Source organism: Camelus dromedarius, chromosome 10, assembly GCF_036321535.1.
Source record: "Camelus dromedarius isolate mCamDro1 chromosome 10, mCamDro1.pat, whole genome shotgun sequence".
NCBI classification, from domain to species: domain Eukaryota; kingdom Metazoa; phylum Chordata; class Mammalia; order Artiodactyla; family Camelidae; genus Camelus; species Camelus dromedarius.
The window spans coordinates 8,451,988-8,470,432 of NC_087445.1; the positions used below are offsets into that span (position 1 = coordinate 8,451,988).

The 18,445-nt window shown below is 39.3% G+C and overlaps 1 long non-coding RNA gene across 2 annotated transcripts in view; it reads left to right on the forward strand.

The window, feature by feature from the left end:
• The window catches only part of LOC116151468 (uncharacterized), a 241,574-nt gene that overhangs the window by 120,431 nt on the left and 102,698 nt on the right, over positions 1–18,445 (forward strand). For both annotated transcript variants that reach the window (XR_010382596.1, XR_010382595.1), the window contains 2 exons: positions 11,064–11,189; positions 13,991–14,104. This is a non-coding gene — a long non-coding RNA (uncharacterized LOC116151468). The remainder of the gene's footprint in view (positions 1–11,063; positions 11,190–13,990; positions 14,105–18,445) is intronic.

The window sequence follows — 18,445 nt, forward strand, 5'->3', positions numbered from 1 at the left end:
CTTTTGGCAGTGTTGATAAAGGGCTCATTTATTCCCCTTACAACTGATCCCATTAGGCTCTCATAATGTGCATCTCAGCTTTTCTGGTCGTGCAGAAGCAAGCAGTTTGAGGCTATCCAATGAGCCATTAATCATCTGTCCCTAGATTATGGGGCCCGGGTGTGGTGCTGGTCGAGAGATGGTGGAAGACTGGGCGGCTGATCTCTTTTTCTTACCCAGGAAAACTGGGAAAACTTAGATCAGGAGCAGTCGCTGGTTCATCCCCTAGGGGGATAAAATGCAGTTAGCTTTTACAGCTTGCTCACTTCCGCCCCGCTGATTCAGAACCTTCCCGCTGACCCTGTTTTGAAGCTTACTGTGCTGTAGTTGGAAAGTTTTGAAAAGCCATTAGCAAAGGTCTAAAAGACAATAAATATGGGTGTACTCTGGTGGCCTTTTAGAGGTTTAGTTTTTGAAACAGAACACAGTAAAGCAATCATGCCTCAGTTTCTTGTTTGTAAAGCAAGTCTTGAACATGGTGAGTTTCATGTTCTGATCTTTTCTCTAAGAGATACAATTACTTAGAAATCTGCTTGTTTACTTTACTTCTGAGATGAATCTTAGGGCAGGCTCTTTTCTTCCCATTTCAGCCTTACATGAATTCTTTGATGCTTTGGGGTCATATCATTGTGGAGAAAGGCTTTTTCTTCTTGTATCATTGCAAAATGTGTACAGAAGCAGTTGCTCAGATAACATGGGAACTTGTAAATGCATTTCCTTCCCACTGTACTACCAAGAGGCTGAAGGAATTTTTTTCATTTTCCAGGAGAGACATTGCCATTTCCAACAGGGAGTATATAATGCATGAAACCAGGAAGAGCTTTGAGTAACAGAGCAGCCTGTCCCACTGTTGTCAGTCAGCTGAGAGGTGAGAAGAGGCCGTGCTGGCACTGAGTTTGCTTGGAGTCAGCTCTGTCCCCTTGAGCTGCTCCCGGCACAGGGCGGTGCTGAGGCTGCGCAGTGCGGTGGCCAGTCCACGTGTGAACTTCTAAACTTAGAGGTGGCCTGTGTGGTTCAAGGGACTCTCTATATTTACCATGACCCACGGGGGTTTCTTGAACTTGTCACATGAAGAAGGCAGAAGAATTTGTAGGGAAGGATTAACACTTATTCTGCAAAGAGAACTACATATAATTTGTCATACATCTGTATTCACAAAAGGAAAATGTGGGCTTTGGAGATGCTGCGGGTCCTCCTCAGTAGGAAGGTGATGAGGGTCTCCAACCGGTGCAAAAGGTGAATCGAGGGGGTCTCGCATATATTTTTAATGATTTATTTTTAAGCTGGGTGATTAATATACAGGTGTTCACTATATTATTTTCTTATACTTTTTTTGGCAAAAAGAATGTTGGCAATGGAATATTTAAATAGGTTTATTGAGGTTGATATACATAACTGTACACATTTAGAGTATACAGTCTGAAAAGTTTGACTCATGTGTACACCTGTGAAACCAGCACAGCAATCAAGAAAATGAGTATGTCCACCATCCTTAAGAATTTCTTTATGCGCCTCTGTAATCTGCCTCTTCTGACCCTCCACACTGTTTCCACCCTTCCCAACCGTTGATTCCCTTTCTGTCACTATAGATTAGTTTGCAATTCCGAGAATTTTCTATAAGTGGAACCATATGGTATGTACTCCATGTTGGTTCATTTCTTTCACTCAGCATATTTATTTTAAGATTCATCAATGCTGTTGCATGAAGCAGTAGTTACCTCTTTGCTGAGTAGGATTCCCTTGTATGGATACACCATGATTTGTTTACTCATTCACCTGCTGATGGACATTAGGTTGCTTCCAGGTTTTGGTTACCATAAATCAAGCTGCTATCAACATTCTTGTACAAGTTTATGCTTTTGTGTATGTGTACATATGCTTCCATTTCTCTTGAGTAAATACCTAGGAATGGAATGACTGGATCATCTGGTAGTGTATATTTAGTTTTTTAAGAAAATACCAAACTGTTTTCCAAAGTAGTTGTACTATTTTACATTCCCACCAAGAGGGTTTGGGAGTTCTGTTTCCTCCACATCCTCTCTAATGCTTTGTATGGTCAGGCTTTTTACTTTTAGCCATTCTAATAGGTGTATAGTAACATCACTGTGGTTTTAATATGCATTTCCTCCATGAGCAGTGACGTTGAGCACCTTTTCGTGTACTTGTCATCTATCTATCTATCTATCTATCTATCTATCTATCTATCTATCTATCTAATTTGTAAAAGTGCGTGTTCAAATCTTTTCCCCATTTAAAAAGTTGGGCTGTTTGTTTTCTTGTTTGGTTTTAATAGTTCTTTGTATTTTCTAGATGTAAGTTCTTTATCAGGTATATAATTTGCAGAAACTTCCTTCCAGCTAATGACTTGCCATTTTATTCTCTTTACAGTGTCTTCTGAGGAGTAGAAGTTTTAATTTAATTTAATTTAATGTTATTTTTGGAGGTTGGATTTATCTTTATTTTATTTTTAAAAATTATAGTTGATTTACAATATTATGTTAGTTTCACATGTACAACATAGTGATTCAGTATTTTTATAGATTACACTTCACTTGAAGTTATTATAAAATACTGGCTATATTCCCTGTGCTGCATAATATATCTTTGTAGCTTGTTTATGTTATACATAGTAGTTTGTACCTCTTAATCCCCTACCCCTATTTTGCCCCTCCCCTTCCATCTCCCCATTGATAATCATTAGTTGGTTTTCTATGAGTCTGTTTGTTTTGTTATATTCATTTGTTTTATTTTTTATATATCTCATATAAGTGATAACATGTGGTATTTATCTTTCTCTGACTTATTTCACTAAGCATAATACCTTTCAGGTCCATCCATGTTGTTGGAAAAGGCAAAATTCCATTCTTTTTAATGGCAGAGTAATATTCCATTGTATGTATATACCACTTCTTCTTTATCCATTTATCTGCTGATGGATACTTACGCTGCTTCTATATCTTGGCTATTGTATATAATGCTGCTATGAACATTGGGATACATGTATCTTTTCAAATTAGTGTTTTCATTTTCTTTGGGTATATGCTAAGGAATGGAATTGCCAGATCATATGGTAGTTCTATTTTTAGTTTCTTTAGGAACCTCCATACTGTTTTCCATAGTGGCTGCACCAATTTATATTCCCACCAGCAGTGTACAAGGGTTCCCTTTTCTCCACATCCTTGCCACCATTTGTTATTTGTAGTTTTTTGATGATAGCCATTCTGACAGATATTAGGTGAAATTAAAACATTTTCTCACATCATATACAAAGAGTAAACTCAAATGGATTAAAGACCTAAATGTAAGACCAGAAACCATAAAACTCCTAGAAGAAACCATAGGCAGAACACTCTGACATAAATCATAGCAGTATTTTTTTTGGATCTGTCTCCTCAGGCAAAAGAAACAAAAGCAAAAATAAATAAATGATACCTAATTAAACTTAAAAGCTTTTGCACAGTAAAGGAAACCATTGACAAAATGAAAAGAAAGCCTACCAAATGGGAGAAAATATTTTCAAATGATATGACTGATAAGGGGTTAATATCCAAAATCTTTAAACAGCTCATACAACTCAATACCAAAAAACAAAACAATTCAATTGAAAAATGGGCAAAAGACATGAATAGACATTTTCCAAAGAAGATGTACAAAGGGCTCACAGGTACATGAAAAGATGCTGAATATTGCTAATTATTATGAAATTGCAAATTAATAGTAAAGACTTTAGATGTGAAGTCCAGTTTATGAATTTGTTCTTTTACGTATAATGATTTTGGTAATGTAGCTAAGAAATCTTTGCCAAACCCAAGGTCTCAGTGATTTTTTTTTCTATGCCTTTGTCTAGAAGTTTTATAGCTTTTAGTCTTTATCTTTAGATCTGTGGTCCATTTTGAGTTTTTTATGTGATATGAAGTATAGCTCCAGGTTCAATTAAAAAAAATTTTTTTGACATTTGTTGAAAAGTTCATTCATTGCCACCTACGTGATTTCAAATTTTTCTTTCCCTATGTGGCATGTCTATTTTTCCTCTTAATGTTATCTTTTACAGTACAATAGTTATCAATTTTGATGCAGTCACATTTGCCAATTTTGTGTTTTATGGTTTGTAATTTTGGAGTTGTATTTAAGAAATCTTTGCTGCTTAAAAATTTCTTGTCTAGGATTGAATTTCCATCTTTTAGTTTTCTGTCCACTGTATGATAATCAAATATGCAAACATGTATGAAATATTCTTAGTGTATGGAATATACAAATATAATGAAGAAAATATATATTATTTCAGAAATTTAAGAGAGCTGCGAGTGGCAAATTAGTGACAGAAGGAATTTTAAAACTTTTGAAACTTTCCTGGGAAGAGGGAAGAAAAGAAGAAAAAATTGCCATGGAATTTTGTTTTTGTTTTTTTTTGAGAACAGAAGAATAGTGGTACAGATGGGATAAAGCTTAGCATCAGGTGCTAAGCACGTGGTGTGTATAATTGGACTTGAAAGATCAACCATAAATTCTAGGTGATCATCACCTTATTCTGTGAAAAATTACTGGGGATTATTTTGGGTATAGAAAATAACCCCTCATAATCCTCCTCCTACAGCTACCCAGCAAATACCCAGTTTGGGACCCGTGGGACTGTTTAGCTCCCCTCCTCTTATGTGCAGGGGACTCTCGGTCAGTGCTTTTACTGCTTCAAATCATCACTGCTTTTCTTAGGCTCTCTCACTAACCTGCCCATCTCCTTGGGTTTCAACAGCTGCCTCACTTTCTGCTTAATAGAAGCCATCAAATGTGCTCCTGTCTCCTGAACCTAAACACGTATCTATATTCACAACTATCCCCCCATCTTTTCCTCCAGTTCCAGAAAAAATGAATAATTTCTTCTCTTGTTCCAGGTCAGTCCCCACCTCCCTTTGCCCTTGACACCCCTTTGCCTTGATTCCAAGATGACCTTCCTTTGACATTCCCTCTGTCTCGTGTCCTCAGTGCTGCGTGTCCACTGGGCCATTCTTGCAGTGAATAAACATGTTCCTGGCTCTCTTACCCTAAAAATATTTCTCCATTGGACCCTGAATTTCCATTCATTTTTATTTTGCTTCCTATATTATCCATGTTTGCTGAAAGGGTAGTATTGCTATCCCTGCTTCTCGTATTCCAGCTTCCTCTTCCCTCTACTGTGCCTTGAGCACGCTACTGAGACTGCTCTCCCTAAGGCCGTATCTAATGGACATTTTTCAGGACTATTTTACTGGACTTCTCTGTTGCATTTACTTCTTTTTAAAAACTCTACACCCTTCTGTACCACTGAAATTTTACTTTCTTGTGTCCTAATCTACTTCTCAGACTATTTCTAGATTGCATAATAAATTTTGTCTTTTTTTTAAATGTGACTCATCTAAATTGAATGATAAATATATGCACACTGTAACTATTTTTTGTTTCTTTGTTAAGCTTTTAGATTGGGTACTCAAATGAAAATCTTATTGTTAACTTTGGTTTTTTATTTTAGTAGGTGTTATGTTCTAATTTCATTCAATTAACTTTTTAGTTAACATTAGCCTAGCTGAGAAAGTATCCTTTTGAATCTGTCTACCTGTTTTCTTTGCAAGAATCTGGATGGTCATTAAATCTGTGCACTGAAACAGCGAATTCAGAGTATTCAACTCATAGGACAGAAATATATAGTGCTGTGCTTTAAAATTATGCAAACCTTAGAAATCTGTAAATGAGAATTGAATTTGGAGCCTGGAGGTAGAAAATGTGATTAAAGAGAATATGAGAGCTTCTGAGGGTTTTGTTTTCTGGGCAGGAGTTAAAAATAAAAGACAAATCTTACTTGCTTTTTTCTCTACCACATAAAAAGGCATCACAAAGGCTTAGAAATACAGAGTTGCTTTTGGCATTTAAATAGATTCTTGGTGTATAGTATACTAATCCTTGTTTAAGTCAGCAAAGGAGTGTGGAGGCACAAAATTAAGGATAAATTCTTCATATATATGATTTTTCTGCTTTGTTTGATAGAACAGAGAGAAAATATTAAATATGAACATATTTTTTTCATCAGTATTCTTTTTTTTTTTTTTACCAGATACAATGAACCTCTTAAAAATCTAGTCTAATTTAAACCACCTTTGGTCATTTAAAAAAATGTCAGAGGTCATTTCATTTATTCAAAAATTTCAAATATATATACTTTTTTTTGTTTTAAAGAAACCTATCTAAATGACTTAACAAGAAGTCTGTGAAGGTTTATGCAGGATGAAGGAATCGTGTTTATATTTATTCTTTATTTTATCACCAGAGATTTTGTTTCCTTTCACTCGCTCACATGAAATATGGCTGGTTGATGCCCCATAAAGAGGGCTAGCCTTCGGCAACTGAGAGGAGAGTGGCAGCCTGCCTGACTAATGGTCGGTTAAAGTCTCTGATGCACAGGGATCAAATTAAATAAGGCTCTGTGTTGTCAAGATTTAGAATCTACTGATGCACCAACATTTATTCATCTGCTTTTTATTTAGCTTTGAAGGCCTGCAGGTCAGCTGCCTCTGATTCTTTTGGTGGCCTTCCAGGGCAAGGGAGGCTGAAGGGACAGGCACAGTACAGTGTCCCTAGGTGGCAGTCTTGGATGGATAAACCCCCTCTCTCAGTTGTAAGCACCAGTTGTTTTTTTATTCCTTTCTCTCTCTGTCTCTCCCCCTCTTCTGTTCTCTTTCTCTCTTTCCCTTTTTCTTTCTAACCAGCCATTCCCAAGAAACATTTTATTTATGTCTTTATGAACATATATATTATTAAACACTTTATTTCCAGCCCAGGAGTTGTGGGGAGGTTTCTGAATGCTGTAGCAGCAGGAGCGATGATTCCCCTAAACACTTCATAAATGTACATAAAAGGTGATGAATTTAAAAAATCAAACACAAGGCCCCCACCAAAAAGAAAATTACTTAAAATAACCAAAGACCCAAGGCGAGTATAGCCCATCCTGCACTCCCTAGGGAAAAAGTGATTGGCAAAACTGACTGCTTTTGCTTCCTCACTGGTCAAGAGGGGAATGTTCCCTGTTGCTGGAGCAGACAGCTCAGGCTGAGATCTGAAAACCTCCCCTTGGCCGTTTTGCTTTTAACCTAGGAGGAGCGCGCCATTGTTAGCCTTGCTGACGGTGTTACGGATGGGGCATGAGGACGAAGGAGCCCTGCCTGCTCTTCAAGGGCCACGTGGCTAAGGCCAGGAGGGAGAGTCGCCCTAATCAGTAAACACAGTTGTGCTAACCCTGGAGGCTGGATGCAAGTGGGGGCTGACCGAAGCCAGTGCATCGTTTACTCAGTCCTCAGAATTGTGCTGCAAGTTATAGATGCGTCACGAGTTCCAGTAACTTGCTAAGGCTGTGTAGCTTGCGGTCATCAGAGAAAAGACTCAGATCCAAGTCTATTTCATGCTTTGACCTAAATGCCTTCTAGGCTGCCTCCAGGTTAATTGCCTCAGACTTTGCGCCTTGTTCCTTTTCTTTCCTCCCATTGATTCCATTCTCCACAGTTTACGTCTCATTTCCCTATTTTTGCACCTCATTTCACATCTCCCGGATCTTTACCAGGTTCCCATTTCACCACTGCCATGACCCTGGATATTATCGACCTCAAAGTTGTTTTAATTTTCATGGCTTTGGTTATTAGTGAGGAGAGCGCTGAGAAAAGAAACATCACCTTTTTTGTGAGCAGCCTGCTCAGGTGCTCTCCCTATTTTTCCGCCCATTGGGAAGTCCTCTTTGTTAATTTCTGTAAGTTTTTTTTAATATATATTAAGTACATTATCTCTTTGTCACATATGTTTCAAGTCTTTTATAAAATAGTTGTCATTTTTCTTTTTTAGTTTGCTTATGGAAGCTATTTTTCCACGTGGAAGATTTAAATCTTTATAAACTTGAACCTGTTTCTGCTATGATTCCTCGCTTTGTTGTCTGCCTTCCACAGGCTTCTTCACTTCAGGATCATAAAATATATTTTAGTATATTTTTTCCTTTTCTTTTCAAGACCACTTTATTGAGGTATAATTGACATACAAAAAGCTGCACATATTTAATGTATAAAACAATGAGTTTGGAGATAAGTATTTACATGTGAAACTATCGTCGTAATCTCTGTCATAAACATATCCATCACCTCCAAAAGTTTTCTCTTACCTTCTTTATTTATTATTATTCTTATTACTTTCTGGTGATAAGAGCACAACACAAGATCTTAGCAGATTATTAAGTATATAATACAGCCTTGTTTACTAACAGTGCTGCCCTGTGCAGCACCTCTCTAGAATTTATTCATCTTGTGTAACTGAAACTTTGTATCCTTTGCATGGAATTTTCTTCTTCATTGTTAACTTAAAAATTTTTAATCCAATTATTATTATTTTTTGGTATGAGGTAAGAAGGAAATGTAACCTCATTCCATTTTGAGAATGATACATCTTTTGAAATAATAAACATGAATGCAATAAGTACCAGGCACATAGTAACAGGCTATGAGTAGGCACTGTTTTTATTCCCATTTTTCAGCGGAAGAAACTGATGCACAGAAAGTCACAGAAATATTATGTGATTTACCCAAGTTTAAGTAATAGTATTTGGCTTTACGAATCATGGAAGTCAGTCTCTTTCAGCAGATAATCTGACCGGAGAGACCGGCTGAAGATTTAGAACTTTATGCTAAGTGATTTAAGTAGGATAACATTTTCCTCATAATTATAATTTTTATCTTTGTTTTCCCTTATAAACATTTAAACAATAGGACAAAACTATGTACTATCAGATGGAATTATGAGAGAAATAAAGATGTTAAAAGTTAAAGTCTAAAGACAATCATTAAATACAAATATAAGTGTACAAATATAAATCTGTCTTCCCAGCGCACCTACTACATCTGAGAGTGCTCCACCCATCCCTATAAAGCATGGATCTGTGATATTTTGGAAGCCCTACTCATCCATTTTTGGAGCCCTTCCTGCAGGGTGAGGTGAGGGTGCCGACCACTGACTCTCTTACCCCTGCTCCGTCTGTGACAAACAGCCTAGATCTCCTGGTGTTTGGGATGCATTGTGTTGCTTCGGAGCCTGCCTAAGCTCACTCCCCTAAACTAATCTCACATGTTTCAGGCTCATTAACTCTATACTCTAACAAGTTAAGTTCATCTGAGTTACATTTGTTAATTTGCTCTGCTAGGGAATGGCTCACACTGTGTGTGTGACTCCCCCCTGGCGGCCTGAGAGAATGCTTGTAGTTTATCATCTGTGAGTCCTTTCACCGAGGGGAAAGATTTGTCTTCTTGAGTTTTACCCATAACACCAGACTTCATCTTTCTGTACTTGACTTCCTGCATCCAGAAGGAACTTTTGAATAAAATGAAACCATCAAAGCAGTAGAGAAAACCAGTGCACTCTGGGGGACCTGGTGCTAACATACGGATGTTACTGGTCGAAATTAGGAAGTAACTTGTTTTGAACAAAAGCAATAGTCAAGTCAGCATCTCTTGTGATTCAAACAGAATTATTTCAAGTTCTGCAGGACTTTGTGTTTTAAGGATCAGGTATTTCACAAAAAGGAAGCCAAGACACATATAAAGTAAAATAATATTTTACGACTACTTCAGTAATGCGTATGTTTGCAGGAGTGAGTTCTGAAAGTGGTCTGGCTTTTGTTTGATGGCCAAACCTAAATTCCATGTTAAAATCTGGTCTCCTATTGAATTTGAGTTCTGGTCCCGGAGGTGATATTGGGCATGGCCTGAGATCAGACAGACTCTTGTTTTGAGCTATAGAATCTGGTAATTGTTCCTTCATAGCTTTCTCTGTGCTGCATCTCTCTCTCGCTCCCCTACACACACACACACACACACACACACACACAGCCACAGAGTGAAGTGAGGTAACAGGACCAATTTCTAAGGTAACCGTCTTGGGTGTCCTGCAGGAAAAAAACCCACTTTGGAGAAAAATCAAACATTCCTTAGTTTTCAGCAATGCCCAAGGCTGAATAGAATTTTTTAGGGAAGAGACAGAAGTCTAGTAGATAAAGACATTTGACGGAAACTCTGAACCTTGCCCGACTTGGGAATTCTCTGTGAGGACTTTAGAAGCCTGGGTGTATCAGAGATCCAGCAAGCATGGGAGATGAAACAGCTGGACTCAGGGATTCATGCACTCAGAGAAAGTTACAGACTCAGGAAGGGGAGAAATAAGGAGGATTGGGACCAGGGCACCAGAGAGCTATTTTCATTATCTCTACTTAACTAAGAGTTTTTCCTAGTTTTTAAGCGAGGAAAAGATAGAAGCCAACACCCAAACCACACTACCTATTCCATGTAGTTAACTGTGCTTGAGTTAACTGGTAAATTGTCAGGTTTAAGCCACTGTTTGGGGGGGGTGTCACTTAACACCTTATACTTTCTTTAGTGGCTATAAAATTCTTAGTAGAGTAATTCTCTCTATATTGTTGAAGAGACATGTAGAACGTGGTAAAATCTCTGCTGATAATGTTATGCAAGATTCTCGAGGACAGAGCAGGTCAGCATCCAGAGGATGGTGCCTACTTAAGGCTCGTTCCTTTGTTTAGTTTAGAAGGAGAAAGAGTTGTATGGCATTACGGGCAGTGAAGAGACTTTAGCTCTCATATCTAACCAAACCTTCGAATATTAAGGAATTTAAGGTCAGGACAGTAAATGACTCATCCAAGGCCACCAAGGCAACAGAGCAGGGCCAGGACCTGTATGTAAATCTCCAGGCCCTACTCCCTGGTTCTTCACCATCTGCTTTGTGATTTCACTGAATTTGCTTGTTCTGGCAAGGCGGAAAATCTCTCAATCTGCTTCCGAAATAAAATTTTCTCTGCCATTTGCAACACTCCAGAGAATAGAAACATAACAAAATCATTGTTTTGCATTAATACTTCCATTTTCAGCCATCCCGGCAATCAATCAGAACTTTTATCTTCTTGCCTGAAGAGACAAGGACATTTAATTCACAGCAATTTCCTTCCTCCTTTCTCTCAGCGACTCTGTTAAATAAAACATGATGGATCACACTCTGCATTTGCATGCCAGCTCAAACAGGGATGGAGCTCTGCTGGAACGGACAGGATGCCACCCTTGCCGAAACCTGGCAGAAGGGTCATGGAGGTTAGTGCTGGGAAGTGCTCAACTTCTGCACAAGTGAACATTTTTCACTCAAGGAAAGGGGCCCAGTTCACAGCCAGAAAGAGAACTGGAAGCTGTGCTAAAAATTAATAAATAAACTCTTATTTATGATCAACAAAGATCATAGTCCTACCTAATAAAAGCTTTTTTTGGGGGGAGGGGGATAACACTTGAATCTTAGAGAACTGAGCTGGGGCATAATCTGGCCAAGTATTCACATTGCTATACTAGCCATTTCAGTTAATTCCCTCCTTCCCATAACAATTAGAACAGAATTTTTTTGAATCTCTGCATTTATAGAGACTGTTCATCTTTCCTCTTCTTCAGAGTGCCCAGGGATGCTTGCCTTGTATGTGTTTTAGAGCAACCCAGTGCACCTTGCCATCTTTTGCATATGGAGCTATTGATCAGTGTTGACAGGACCAGAAGGGTGTTGTCCAGTCCAGCCTGCTGGTTTTGTGCAGACAGAGGATAACTTCTATATTATTTTCTACAGGGAGTTTATGGTTTGCTTAAACTCAAGGTTAAATGATGAGGCGTTGACTTGAATGCAGGTCTCCTGCCACTAAGTGACAAAGCTGTTTTTATTCATTCATTTATTCATTTAAGAGATCTTATTCTGTGCTGGGACTGTAAAGATGAACAAGATGTAGTAGCCCCCACAAGAAATTTACAGGCTGGTGAGGGATTATAGATCAGTTAATAATGATCATATACAGTGTGCTAAGTACCATTGTGGAAGGAATATGAGATTCTTTGGGAGCACATAGGGGAGGTTCATAATGTAATTTGAAGGATTTAGGGAAATTGTTAATCTCCTTAATCCTTCCGTAATGCAATTTAAAGAAAATGTTCGAGAGAATGTAAAATCTAAACTGCAATGTGAAGGATGGAGTGGAGTTAGCTTACTGAACGAGTCGGGGGTCTAGGCAGGGGGGATAATCTAAGGTGAAGAAGCCTGGCTCATTCATGGAAAAACATGACATTTCTGTACAGGATGACTGTATATTGACAATGGTGAGAGAAGACACTGGGAAGAGAAATTGTTTAGGCTTCATAAACCACGTTAAATATTTTGAACTTGCTTTTTATTGCAATGGGAAAGTGTTGAAAAATTACCAGAACATGAATGACAAATACATTTAGGCTGTAGAGCAATTACTCAGGCAAGTACGGATGATAGATTAGATAAAATCAAGGGAACAGACACCACCGCTATCACAGCCTAGAATCTGTCTACAAAGTCTTTAGTCACAATTGATCAGAAAGAAACTTATTTAGGAAATGAGCAAATGTGGAATTTCTACTGACTTGGTCACCAAATTTCATAGTCTTTCCTGGTTCCAAAAGTAGGATTCCCCAGTGTTAACTTCCTGAGCGGGGTAAGGTTGTGCCCGTCACTGTGGCCTCTTTGTTACATCGAGACTCGTAGCTGCTTCACTTCTTACACCAGGCGGCCTGCAGCTCTTCCTGGGTCTCCAGTTCCCCCTGCATGCTGGCTGGTGGTTACAGTTTTGGTAGCAGTGCTAACAGCTCGAGCAATAAGCTTCCTCATCCAGGGTTCCCTGAGAAGACGCTGTCTTTCACAGTCTTAGTTTATAAGTTCTTGGATATTCAGAGATTCATCTGCAGTTCATCTAGCACAGTACTTTCCCCCTCTCTTGACATTCCCTATTATTGTTTCTTACTCATGGTCTTTGATTTTAATTCCCTGTTCACTTAGGGCAGTAGGCTGTATGTGATCCCAGGCCTGTGGGCCCGCCAGTGACTTTGCAAAGATCGGTCATCATTTTCCAGGGGTGCCTGGCTCTGTACCGTGGGGTCCTCCAGTCCACTTTAGCAGGCGTTACACTGACTGAGTGTATCTGGAAGAGAAACAGTCTCCATTCATTTGAGTAACAAAGGGAAAGTAGGAAACAGTTATCTTGGTGGCTTGCTCCTTTCTGCCCGTGACAGGCCCGCCATCTTGCCATGTCTAGTCCAGGCCTCACGGTGGCAGAGACCAGCACTGCTCTCAGGAATTATCCTCACACGAACCACGTCAGGGGGCTGTCTGGCCCCACTCACTTCCAATCCAGCATGAGTTTGAATTTAGAGGCCAATTAGAGCACTTCTAAAGTCAAGAGACAGTGACTTATACATATTCCAGGAGGAGCTTCAAGAGTAAGCTGCCCAGGAGTGGGTGCTGGCGGGGCTGAGGAAGGCTTTGGAACTGCTGGGACCTCCTTCTCCCATGACTTCTTTCATTTCAGGCAATTTTCGGTATTGAACAGGAAGTGTTAACTCCTTCCTTCCATTGTAGGTGTTCACGCTGAACCTCTAGTTTATCAGATCTCAGTACTCACACCACTTGCCATGGTACTGTCTTGCAAAATCATTAATCCATTGTTTATTGACCTAGGTCCCAGAAACACCCCAGAACATGCCCTGCTGTCCCCAAGGAAGCCTTCAGGCAAAGCCATCCTGGGGTCCCATGCCTGTTTCCCCAGAATCTGTGATGTTTGTTTGGCTAACATTTCCTGAGTTGTGTTAAGCTGCCAAAGAAGTGAATGGCTCAGAAATCTTCCCTTGCAGTTTGTGCCTTGCAGTGTCCCAGTGCTAGTACAGTGTTGTGGGTGGGTAGGGAGGAAACCTGCCACTTGGAGACCAGAGGTGGCACCAGGCACTCGGCTGGCAGGGGCCTATCAAGGTGAAGGTGATGGATGGGTTTGCATAAGGGAGGTGGTGATTTTAATAAGGATTATCTGAGTTAGCTTGGAATAACCAGCTGCCTATCTCCACAGGGAGAACCATTTGTCATAAATGAAGATAAGGACAATGATCAAGTCTGAAAGAGAGTTAATTGAAAAGGAGTAGTGTGCTCTGATCTGCAGATTGAGCTCCTTAGGAGGATTCAGGTAAGCCAGAGTGAGTCAAATGATTTTACATGCAGCAGTGTCCCTGGGAGATGCAGACACCATAACTTGATTGACCTCGAATCGGGAAAAGGCCAACATCACAGCAGCTCAAAGGGTGTTAGTTTCCTGGGATGTGCCTCTTAATTGCAGTGTTCATTAAAATGGTGCTTTGTTTCCCCCCTTTTAGAGCTAGACACGCTTTTAAAAAACTATCAAAGGAAAGGAGAATGAAAGAATGGGATGTTCGGTATTTGACCCTTTTTCATCTTCCAGCCAAATATCTCAGCCTTTGAATTGAAAGATAAAGAAGTTTGGCTGAGGACCTGTTTCTCCATTAATTCTCCTGGGAACCAAGAATTAATAAGCATCTGTCTGAGCTAAGCCAGGATTGATTTGGTCTTGATGATTATGAGCTACATACCATATATTCTCTTTTATGTAACTCAAATCTCTGCTCAAGTGACATCTCTTCAGACAGGCTGTGCAGGACCACCACCCCATCCACGTTAGTGCCCCCGTCATTTTCTATCCATCATGTCCCCAATGCACTTCTCTTTATGCTATTTAATATGCTGTAATTATATTACATACTTACTTGTTTTTCTTTCTACCCTGGATGGCTGTGACCTGCATGAAGGCAGGGACTTTGTTTAATTTACTACTGTGTCTTCAGTGCCTATAATAGTGCTTGGCACTGTTAAAATGAATGACCAAGTACCCTGGGCAAGAATTTTCATGTTTATTTCTAGTATGCTATATTCACTTTTTTCCTTGTTTGGAAAGCCATGTTATCATAGATTTTAAAGTTATTTTATGATGAAACAATAATAACAAAGAGATAAAAGTACCACTGGCAATGAACAACAGAAAAGCTAGTCATAATGGGTGAGAGAAACACCAAAACTTAACAGCTGAAGAAATAGAGTGTCACAGAAATGAGCAGCCTAAATATAAATATACCACAAAAATGATTTAGGTGGAGTGAACTATGTAGGAGCTGTAGCATTAAATTTCATCATACAGTTGGTATGTATGATTCTGTTAGAGTGATCAACTCTGATGAATGAATTCAGTGACTAGCCATGACTTTTTTTTAATTGAAATCTTTATTGAGATAATTACAGACTCACATGCAGTGGTAAGAATGAGTAAAGAAAGATCCTGGGAGCCTTAATGCCAGCAGAGCTGGTCAAGTACCCTGTGTCTTTAAGGGCAGAGCCACACTGTTAATTTTTAAGAAATGAAAAGGGGAGAGTTCTGATCCAAGATGGCCTCAGAGGAGGCTCCTGAGCTCTCCTCCTCCCATGCACACAAAATCTACCCAAGGAGCAGTTCCCTCTATAAGAAAGCCAGAAACCAGTTGAGCAACTTCTACATGTCATAAATGAGAAAATACCCATGTCGAAAAGGGTAGGAAAGGCTGAGATGCACTCTCACTCAAAACCCCACCCCGGGCACAGGGACTCGCAACTGGGTGGGAATTTGCAACTCCCAGGTTCTCCCTGAGGAGTGAAGGGTTTGGACCCAACGTGTAGCATCCCAGCTTTTAAGACTGCCACCTTGAGGCTTGTTTCCCAGCTCAGAAAGCCAACAGGACCTGGCATCTCAGAGACTCAAAAGACCATAACAAACTAAGAAAGTTTTTAAAGGTGTCACTGTAACTGTCTACCCTCCCCACCACCCCTCCAGAACTCAGCACAGATGGATCAGACCAAAAACCCTACCTCTGTCTTTCCCTGAAAGAGGCCTTTTCATACCTTGGAAGCTACTGCCTGCAGATCAGGCTGCTAATTTGGCACACAAGTAGGGGCTGACTGAGCTCCTCCCCTAGACTGGGAGCCTGGAGGGTGAGCACCATCTCTGAGTGAGCTCTCTGGCCCACTCTAGGACACTGCTGTCTCCACCATGTTTGCCAATAGTGACTGCTATTTTTAAAATATGATCATTGGTCATTTTGTTTTTTGTCTCTTTGTTTTAGACCAGTGTTTCTCAGCTCTGGCTGCCTATAACACTTGAGTCCCTGATTGAATGACTCATTCCCCAGGCAGTTCTGATGTTCAGCCATGGTTGATAGCCACTGTTTGGGGTAGGATGGTAGCTGATGCAGGAACAAACTGCTAAGTTACTGATTTGGTTCAGGAGCTCATAGTAAAGGATGACATCAAATCAGAACAACCACCCAAATAACCAAATCAGCTGACAAGTATTACTTAATGAGCCTTGCAGAAAATCAAGGCTCACTGTATTTCCCATGTCATTATTTCAAAGCTATGTCTGTCAGAGGGCTGGTGAGTCTGAACAACGCAGCTTGGGTGCGAAGTCCTGAGTCCCTGTTTAGAGTCACAAGCTTAATGTGCATCTGATTTGTCAGCAATAGATGCATAGCTTCTTGGCAAACTAGGCATATTGTGTGTGTGTGTGTGTGTGTGTGTGTGTGTGTGTGTGTGTGAATTACACCTTTGGTTTTGAGATAACTGTAGATTCCCATGCAGTTGTAAGAATCAGTATAAAGGGATCTTCTATATCCTTTACCCAAGCTATAGGACAATGTTATAACCAGGATCTGGGCACTGATGCAGGTGAGGTGCAGAACATTTCCATCGTCACAGGGAATCCCGCACGTTGCTCTCTTTTATTCACACCCGCTTCCCTTCCACGGCAATGCCTTCCTTAACGCCTGGCCACCACTGAACTGGTCTTCATTTCTGTAATTTTGTCACTTCCAGAATGTCACCTAAGTTGAATCATATAGTATGTAACTATTTGGGAACTTTTTTCCCACTCAGCACAATTCTCTTTTGATTCATTTGGTGTGTTGTATGTATCAATGGCTTATTCCTTTTTATTTCTGAGTAGCATTTCATAGTATGGATGCATCATAGTTTGACCATTCACCCACTGAAGAACACCTGGGTTGGTTGCAGTTTTTGCAAAGGAAGCTGTGATAACATTCATGTATATATATTGTTTGTGAGCATACCTCCATTTCTCTGCGATAGGAGTGCTATTGTTGGGTGAGTTGAAAGTTTAATTTAGGTTATTTTTTTTGCAAAACTGACAAACTGTTTTCCAGAAGGGCTGTAGCATTTTACATTCACACCAGCAACATATAAATGACTCTGTCTACATCCTCCCCTGCACTGGGTGTGGCCACTGTTTTTTGTTTTAGCTATTCTGATAGACATGTAGTGATAACTCAACATGGTTTTAACTTCGTTTCCCTAATGGCTAGTGATGAATATCTTTTCATGTGCTGATCTGCTATCTGTATATTTTTGTTGAAATGTCTGCTTATACTTTTGCCCATTTCTGATTGGATTGTTTTCTTTTTTTTTTTTTACCGTTGAAATTTGTGAATTCATTATACGCTTGTCCTTTGTGGTTTGGACATATTTTCTCCTGGTCTGTAGCTTGTCTTTTCATTCTCTGAACACGGTCTTTTGCACAGCAAAGTTTTCTTTTTTTTTTAATGTTAATGATGTCCACCCTATCAAGTTTCCTTTCATAGATCATGCTTTTGGTATCAAGTCAATTTACCCTTTGCCTAGACCTGTATTCCAATGATTTTCTCCTGTTTTTTTCCTAAAACTATGCAGCTTTACAATTTATGTTTGAGTTTGTTATCCATTTTGAGTTAATTTTTATGTTTATCTTTTTTTTTTAGCTGACAGATTTTCAATTGTTTTAGTATTATTTATTTAAAAGGCAATCCATCCTCTATTTAACTGCTTTTGTACCTTTGTCAAAAATCAGTTGGGCATATTTGCGTGAGTCTGTTTCTGGGCTCTCTGTTTTGTCTGATTGGCCTTTGTGTTTATTCCTTTGGTGATATCATCATCCTGATTACTGCAGCTAAATGATAAATCTTGAAATTAGATAGATGGATTCTTCATACTGTATTTATTTATTTATTTTTAACATTTTTATTGATTTATAATCATTTTACAATGTTGTGTCAAATTCCAGTGACAATTTTTCAGTTATACATGAATATATATATATTCATTGTCACATTTTTTTCTGAGAGCTACCATAAGATCGTGTATGTATTTCCCTGTGCTATACAGTATAATCTTGTTTATCTATTCTACAATTTTGAAATCGCAGTCTTTCCCTTCCCACCCCCCACCCCCTTGGCAACCACAGTTTTGTATTCTATGTGTATGAATCGATTTCTGTTTTGTATTTATGCTTTGTTTTTTTTTTTTTTTTTTAGTTTCCACATATGAGCAATCTCATATGGTATTTTTCTTTCTCTTTCTGGTTTATTTCACTTAGAATGACATTCTCTAGGAGCATCCATGTTGCTGCAAATGGTGTTATGTTGTCGGTTTTTATGGC